This window comes from Acomys russatus, chromosome 1 (assembly GCF_903995435.1).
Source record: "Acomys russatus chromosome 1, mAcoRus1.1, whole genome shotgun sequence".
NCBI classification, from domain to species: domain Eukaryota; kingdom Metazoa; phylum Chordata; class Mammalia; order Rodentia; family Muridae; genus Acomys; species Acomys russatus.
The window spans coordinates 9,962,033-9,971,399 of NC_067137.1; positions in this window are offsets into that span (position 1 = coordinate 9,962,033).

The following is a 9,367-nucleotide window of genomic DNA, read 5'->3' on the forward strand; positions in this document are numbered from 1 at the left end:
AGGCAGAGGTCCCAGAGGCCATAATAACAGCCATTAAGTTCAAGAGTTGGAGGCCCCGAGTCACGTGGATGGCATCCTCCCATCCAGGAGCACCCGCATTAGACAGTTCAGTGAGAACTGGGCTCTGTGGTGCTCAGCCAGGGAAATTGGAGGATCTGTTTGTTTTAACAGCAAACATCACCATGAAGCAATTACTTTATGGGGGCAAGACTGCAAGGAAACCCTGGCCCAACCCTTGTAATATCTTCCAGCCCTCCTCCAGCACAGGGTTGGAAGCTCCTTCTCTCAGCCCTGGTGCCGTAAGTGTGCTATGTCAGAAACATAGATGAATGTATCTGTATCCTTTCAGAGTCAGAATCTGCTGAATAACAAGAAGTCCAGAAGGTACAGCTGCTTCACTGGCAGCAGTTTAGCAAGCACCCCATTTTCCCTGATAGCTCTGGCCAAGGCAAACACCAGCTCTTTTTACTACAAGCTTAACTGCTAATATTAGCTCTCAAATTATACATCACGCAGACACACTCACACACACACACTCAGAGAGACAGACAGATAGATGCACACAGACAGACAGACACACACACACACTCAGAGAGATAGACAGATAGATACACACAGACAGACAGACAGTCAGACAGACAGACACACACACACACACACACTCACACACATACATACACAGGCAGATAGAGACAGACAGACAGCAGACACACATACACACACACACACTCACACTCACACACATACTCACATACACAGGCAGATAGAGACAGACAGCAGACACACACACACACACACTCACACACATACTCACATACACAGGCAGATAGAGACAGACAGCAGACACACATACACACACACACACACTCACACACACACACATACACACTGAGAAGAGTTCAAGAGATTTCAAAAGAGACCTGAGAGGCTTGAAAACATAGCAGAGTCTCCATAGGGGAAGACAGTGGGAGGTCTGCTGAGTCACCCCTGGAACCGAGTTCCAGAAAAAGGAGTCCACATGCAGAGAGGCACTACAGGACTGTGGTGGCTGGAGGAACAAAGGGCAGGACCAGGTCTGGATCTGTGGACAGACAGAAGGCCCAGACAGACAAACAGGAAGACAGGCAGATGGCAAGTCAAGTAGGCTGCACCAACAGTGGGAGCCAAAGCAGGCTGAAGGCCCTGGAACAGTTGGGAGTTCTGGTCCCGAGACAAACCCTCTGCGTGAGCAGGGTGGCCAGATGACAGGCTGATGGGGCCATTGCTTTTGCTGAGTTGTGTCCTTCTCTTTTGGGGGTCCCCTAAGGGGGTCTCATCTTTTCCGATCTAGTTTCCTTGACATGATTTTAATATGCTATTTGCTCTTGTACTCTCAGTTTACTATAGGGTGGCACCCAAGAATAAATCACTTATCATTCCTTATCAGGTGGTTGGTGTCCAACAGATAGTGCTGTCCATGTGTCTCCCAAGGTGCAGAGTCATCCTCCATCCTCAAAATGGCATCAACAGCTGCTTGCTAAACGGAGTTTCTTGGGCCAAGGCACAGTCTGAAAACTACTGTTTCACACAATAGAGAGTGATCATGTGTTATGGTGGGAGCCAGCAGGGGGAACCTCTAAGCCTGAACACTTGAGTGCATTGTCCTCGCCTTACCGGTCTTCCTGTTCCCATCCTAGTCCCAGCCCCCACCCAGCCTGGGGCATCCTCACCTGCCTAGCTGGCTCCTGGCTGAAACCTGTCTAGATTCCAGCTGTTAGCAGCATTATTCTAGGGTCTCTCCACTCTGTGTTGGGGCTTCCTAGGACCCCAGACCCTTTTCTTCCTTTTCCAGAGTCCACCCTTTCCTTTCTCAGAGGCCAGGTGAGGCTTGCCTATACACCAGCTCACACTGATGCAATACCCCCATGTATGGGCTTTCTGTGCATTGTCCACTTGGCAAGGAGCAAGCTTGTGGACCACCAGCCTGCCTTGCACCTGGATGTTATGATCCCATTTTGCAGGTAAGAAGGCCCAGGCATGGATAGATTATGTCACCTACTCAGGAACAAATTCTAGAACCAGCTCTAGAGCCCATGAGTGACGCCAGTGCTCTGACATCACTATGTCACATTGCCTAGAAACCGTAGATGTCCAGTAACTGTGTTCAGTAAAACAAGCATGGCAGACTGATTCGCAGTGGCAGAAGAAGCACCTAGCGTGAGGAGGATCTACAGTATTCTAAGAAGGCTTCCTGGAGACCAGAAAAGAGTCACATGACCTCACTGGCCTGGCTTACCTTTCAAGGTTCTCTCTCAGGAGTGTGTGTGGTATGTGTGTGTATGTGCACTTGTGTGTACGCATGTGTCCTACATAGGCCTGGCAAGGGAATTACAAGGAGAGATTTGTAGTGCCATCCAATAGAAATAAGATATAAGCTACAAATATAAGACATATGTGTATGCATATACTTATATATAACTTTAAATTTTCTAGTAAGTTCATTTAAAATAAAAAAATAAATAAAGAAATAGGATAAAATTAACCCATCCCAGCATTCAGAAGGCAAAGGCAGGTATATTTTTATGAGTTCGAGGCCAGCCGGGTCTATGGAGTGAGTTCCAGGACAGTAAGGACTACACAGAGAGACCATGTCTCAAAACAAAACCACAAACAAACAAAAGAAAAACAAAACCAAAAAAAGGCAAACCCTGACATCTTCTATTTGAGCCATCCTATGAGAAATGCTGTCATTTTTAACATGTAACCAAAGTAAAAGGGAAGAAAGAAGAAATTTCTGTTACTGTACTAAACCTCGAAGCCCAACCTGTATTCTATCCACATGAACAACACTGCTCAGTCAAACCACACATCTCATGGACTCAGGAGACACCAGTGGCTTGCTGCTGCTGTATTACACAGCACAGCTCCAGTTTGGGTAGGCAAAGTCAGGCTGGCTCTGAAAATATGTTCTAGAAGTCTCAGCGTGGTACCTCCCGATGCTCTGGAAAGCCCAAATGGTCTGGCCTTGCTTAGCAAAGCACAATGCAAGGCTGTAAGTAGCAGGCGGGGAAATCCGTGCTGCATAAACACAAACTGCTATGTGCTAAGATCCAGGGAAAGCGACAGACAGTTTTAATCTGCTGCAAACCCAGCATGTGTTTGTACTTTTCTATTTACAGTAGGCCCTACGAGGAGGAGGCCTGTAAACAGCTCAGGGAGCGCCAAGCAGCCAGGCACTCTACACAGCTGCACCGCGTTCCCCAGACCCTCAGGTTACAGGCAATCCCAGATTAAACCAGAAAGTTTTCATGACCGAGGAGCAGAGTCTAGGAAATGTGAGGGGGAGGTGAGACCTGGAGCCAAGAGCCAGGCCAGGAAATTGTTGCCAGCTGTGGTATGTGGACACCAAAGATGGTAGCCGCCCTATGTCCTGCCCTATGTCATCTGGGCTCGGAGTCTACACATAGGAAAGGCACCCCCCCCCAAAAAAAAACTTAAGCTGAGCCAGTTGGTTGAGAGCCCACAGGAGGCTGCACCATCAGTCAGTGCGAGACTTGAGTGGACACAAGGGGTCCCCAGCTCAGCAGGCTGCCCAACTTTCAAAGCTCTGTTCTGCCACCTTGACGTTCTTCATTTCTGAACCATAGGTTTTACGTTTTCATTTTGCACTGGGCCCTGCAAACTGTGCATCCAGTTGGGCTAGAGGCTGATGCAGGCAACACTAGTCCCTGCCCACCCAGGAAGCCTGCAGGGGAGTGGCTGGGTATGGCTGAGGTTGCCCTGCAAGTAACTCAGGAGAGCCAAGCCCTGGAGAACAGCACCAGGATGTTGTATGTTTTCCAAAGTTCAGATTACAATGGTCTCTTTTCATTTAAAGAAAAATACCACAACCATTTCCTACCAGAGTTTGTCTTTATACAAAAAAAAAAAAAAAAGCCCACATATTTTTAACCTACCAAAGAATGTGCTTTTAAAAGCTGGCTTCCAGCCCTTCCTGAGCTGAGATCCCTTCTCTCTGTTCAAAGGGAGAGCCCTGGGTCCTAGCAAGGGGTCTCAGTGGCTTCAAAGCCACAACCCAAAAAGCTGGACAGAGAGAGAGAGTGAGCTGGTGTCAGTGGGCCACTCCTAGATTTACCTGCCGACCAGCGAGGTGTTTCTCCCAGATGAAATGCACAGGAACACCATTGTACCCGTTCCTTCACCTCTCAGGAACCCCACCTCAGTGATTCTTGCCTCTGCTGCCTGCCTTTATTCTCTCTAGCGCACAAATGCGTTCTTAAATCTCCCATCCTAAAACAAAACTGCAGCAAGCAAGGATGCTCGACCATCTCCTGCTTATTTCCCCCGAGAGCAAACTTTCTGAAAATACGTTGTCTAAATCTGCTATTTCCAGCTCCCTTTGCTTTGGTCTTTTTCTCTAGGTTTTGTAGGGGGTGTGGGTGAGGCTGGGCTAGTGCACACATGGCAGCACACACAAGTCAGAGGCTAACCTCCTTCTGGCTGATCCGTCACGACACACCCACCCTGTTTTTGAAACAGAGTCTCTTCCTGGGACACTTGTGTGGCAGTGTCTCCAAAGGTCAAGTGAGAGTGGAAAAGCCACCCTGAATGTGAGTGTCACCATCTCATGGTGTCCTAGATTTGATAAAAAGGGAAAAGGCTAGGAATGGTGGCACACACCTGTAATCCCAGCACTCAGGGAGACAGAGGCAGGCGAATCTCTGCGGGTTCGAGGCCAGCCTGGTCTACAAAGCGAGTCCAGGACAGCCAAGGCTACACGAGAGACTCTGTCTTGAAAAACCAAAAAATGAGAAGTGGAGGGGGCAGGCAAGCTAAGCATTAGTATTCAGGAGGCGATGTGACCAGCTGCCTCACGCTGCTGCCTCCAGGCCTCCCCCAGCACAATGGAGTGTCTCCTCCAACAGTGAACTAAAATCCGTCCTCCCTTTAGCTGCTTTTGTCTGGTGTTTTGTCCCTGTAAAGATAGCTGATGCCGTGCTCCCACCATTCCTGGAGAATGTAAGAACACACCCTGTTTTAACTCTGCTTGATATCATTTGTCAACATATGCCATGCGCCTCAGCTATGTTAAATATCTAAGTGTTTCAGACCCTACGAGGCATTGGGTTGTATATGTGTGTAGTCATGATCTTTGGGTTGATACGTAATCACCTTTTTTGTTTTGTTTTGTTTTTTTGAGACAGGGTTTCTCTGTGTAGCCTTGGCTGTCCTGGACTCACTTTGTAGACCAGGTTGGCCTCGAACTCACAGTGATCTGCTTGCCTCTGCCTCCCGGGTGCTGGGATTAAAGGCATGTGCCACCACGCCCTGCTCACAATCACCTTTCTTTTTTAATTTTTTCATTCTTTCATTTATTTACTTAATTATTTGGGGAGTGTGTGCATTCATGGTACTGAGCATTAAAGCCAGTGCCTCACACGTGGTAGGGAAACACTCTCTCACCTCTGGGTACATCCATCCTTTGTTTGTTGTTTCTTTTATTTTGGGTCTTATAATTACAATTACATCACTTCTCCTTTCTCCCTCTTCCCTCAAAGCCCTCCCATACTCCTCTTTGTTCTCTTTCAAACTTATAGCCTCTTTTTTTCCATTAATTTTTATTACATGCATTATGCATACATACACATCCATCCATCCTTTTTTTTTTTTTTTTTTTTTTTTAAGATAGTGTCTTGCTAAGTTGCCTAGCTATCCTGGAACCCAAAACTTGGCCTCCCAAGTTCTCAGACTGTTGGACTCTGCCCCCCCCATGCCCACCTCACTGCTACCTTTTCTACAACTCTTCCATGCTGCCTGCCTTTCCAAGATCACAGTTGAGTTCATTTTCCTTCTGTTGAAGATAGCTCTTCGCTGCAAGACGTCAGCCGGTGAGATTTACCACAGTCTGTGTTGCTCAAAGCATCCTGTTTCTCCTCTGTCTTTGCTTCCACATCGCCACAGTTGGAAGTCACTCTTGGCCTTTGGGGTTTCGTTCTCTTATCCTCTGAATTCGGCTGTCTCGCTGGAGAGTCGGTCCTCTATCTGCTGCCTCTTTCTTCTGGCCTCTAGGACTTTTACCTCTGTGTTTGTTTTTCTACATGAACTCAGTCTCCTCACAAGAGATAAGAAGACATATGGGAGGAAAGAAGGCAGCATGTTTCTGTGACCTCAGATCACACCAAGGTTTTCTTCTTCATGGTGTTCAAAGGAAGCCTGGGAGGTGACGCCATATCCCTGGCAGCCAACACAGCCACGAGCACCTGAAAATTTTCCCAAGAAGGACATTGAGTCTCATGACTGAAGTACAGGCTCATAGCCCTAGGCTAAGGCAGACAAGACAGAAAGAAGGGAGTGGAAGGAATCCTACCTGAGCTCATTGCATCTAGGAGCATTAAGGCTTGTGACTCATGGCTCTTGGCCAATGGCATAAGCGAGCACATGACAGATGCCATATTCCAGCAGACACAGTAAGAGCCAATGTCATGCTGAGATCTAATGTCCACAGCCAGATGAGTGGAGTCACAAGATCAGTTACCACGAGAGCAGCATCCTTCATCTATTGTGCTTATCGCTGTGATGATGGCTCATAGACCAGTTTCTGTCAAGTACCAAGAACTCAATAGACATTTATTAAATTAACTGAATAGGGTGAACCACGGCTTCTGCCTCAGTGGGATCCTCCTCCCATCAAGAAGTTGATATATTTGCCCAGCCAGACATGTGTCCCTATTCCCAAATAAAGAGAACACCCCCTGTCTACGTGGTCAGCCTTTCTGGTGCCTCCCTATCTGCTCCTTATACAGGCTAAGAGGCAAATCTGTGGTCTCCCATTTCACTTCAGATGTGCCTTGCACTCAAAAATCCTGCAACAACAGTCACTTGTCCTCATGATAATTTCTGCAAAACACATTCTTTTTTTCTTTGTGTAAAAACAGGGAATATGGGCCATGATAGCACATGCCTTTAATCCCAGCACTCGGGAGGCAGAGGCAGGCGGATCGCTGTGAGTTCGAGACTAGCCTGGTCTACAAAATGAGTCTAGGACAGCCATGACTACACAGAGAAACTCTGTCTCAACAAACAAAAAACAAAACAAAACAGGGAATATGGCTCAATCAGTAAAACACTTCCCTTGCAAGCATGAGGGCCTGAGTTCGACTCCTAGCACCCATGAAAAAGCCAGGCACAGCATCACGGGTTTTTGTTGTTGGTGGTGGTGGTGGGTTTTTTTGTTTATTTGTTTGTTTTGTTTTGTTTTTGTTTTTGTTTTGAGACAGGGTTTCTTTGTGTAGCCTTGACTATCCTGGACTTGCCTTGTAGACCAGGCTGGCCTCGAACTCACAGCGATCTGCCTGCCTCTGCCTCCCAAGTGCTGGGATTAAGGCATGCACCACCACGCCCAGCAGCATCACACACGTGTAAGCTAAACCTCAAGGAAGTGGAGATAGGCCAGTCTAACTGAAGACTGAATTCCAAGGTCAGCGAAAGACCCTGTCTGAAAACTAGAGTGGACTGAGGTGGAAGGACTTGTGCTGTAGGTTTTGGGCCATGGGAAGAGAGACTTGGGGGGAGGGGTGTGGCATGATCAAGATACATTGGATAGGGACTGGAGAGATGGCTCAGAGGTTAAGAGTGCACTGGCTGCTCTTCCAGAGGTCCTGAGTTCAATTCCCAACAACCACATGGTGGCTCACAGCCATCTATAATGTGATCTGATGCCCTCTTCTGGTGGACAGGCACACATGCAAGCAGAACATTGTATATATAAAAAAATAAACAAATCTTATTTTAAAAAGGTACATTGGATACATCTGTGAAATTGTCAAACAATAAACAATACTAGTTAAAAATAAGATGAGGAGCTATTTGAGGAAGACACTGTATGTTGACCTCTGGCCTGCACATGTCCCATCACACTCATATGCGTGTGCACCAAAAGGAAGACGTTAATGAGCTAATCACACAAGAAATCATGCCTTCCTTATCAGAACCTGAGGCTGCCAATCTAGCTGCCCCTATGCCAGTGGCTGCAGGAAGAAGGCTTTGGATGCAGCAGGCTTGGCTAGTAGAACGGACGCTGGTTGGGGGCCCCACCCACGGTATTTGTCTCCAGACAAGCCTGTGTGCAGTTCAGCAAGGAGCTATTGTGAGGAGATGCCTGCTGAATTTAAAGTCTGACTTTGGGAAGCTGCCGACAGAGAACTTGAAACTTCCTGGGTTGAGGGTCCTAGGACCATGGGACTCAGAGGGTTTGGACTAAGAAGGTCAGAAGACTAAGCATAGCCTGGACACGGCTGGGAGCACAGGCTAGAACATAAATGGTGGGAAATGAATACCAGGCATCTATTCTATCCTGTGTGTGAGACTGCCATGCATATGTCCGTTCTGCCTGTCTGGAGACTTGTAGTGTAAGTTCCAACCTATCCAATGAATCTCATTTGCTAATATTACTGAGTTCTAAATATAAGGACCGCCCCCTGCAGCCACACACACAACATGGCTGAGGAGAGAAAACTATGGGGCTGGCCTATCTTAAGTCACGACTCTAGCTCACTGTTACCACCATGATGGCTGGGGTGGAGCCAGGCCTGTGCCTATCTGGAGCGGTATGGGTGCATCGCGGGACAAATATAGCGTGAGTGATTTCCTCTCCCAAATCAGTCTCTCCATATTTCCAGACAAAGCTAAACACACCCAGATAACTCATCTGCTGATCAGCAGAGAAATGATACAAGATTCTGAACTCTGCTTTGCAAATGGTCAGAAAGGTATTGGCTAGAACGAACAGCTGTCTCCGTGAAGAATAGAGGCCTTTCCCTGGGTTGGCCCGGGGAAAGCCCTTGGTGCTATCGGACTGTGGTGGCCCCACATGATGGAGGTGGCCTTCTCTCCTCTCTGTCCTCTTCTCAGGGAAAAATCAAAGTCCCACTCCTCGCGACGACCAGGCATAGCCATGCTCTTTGCACCCAGTTACACAGATGACACACAACGTCCATGCCCCTCTCGTCACTGTTGCAAGCTGTCAATCCCCAAGTGCTCCAGCTGAACCCAGTCCTTAGCCACATGCCATCCACCAAGAAAGGTGACAGAGGAGAAGCAAATCAGGCTTTAGGGTTTTATGAAATTGCTCAGACTTTTCTTGTTTGTTTCTGCAAAAGAAAACACTCAGCCTTGATCCTGGGGGAAGGAGGGAAGAGCGAACTGCAGGCTACTTCTTTAGTGGTCATACTCTCTCTCTCTCTCTCTCTCTCTCTCTCTCTCTCTCTCTCTCTCTCTCTCTCATAGTCTCTCTCTCTCTCTCTCTCTCTCTCTCACACACACACACACACAGAGAGAGAGAGAGAGAGAGAGAGAGAGAGAGAGAGGAAGGGAGGACACAATGTGAAGA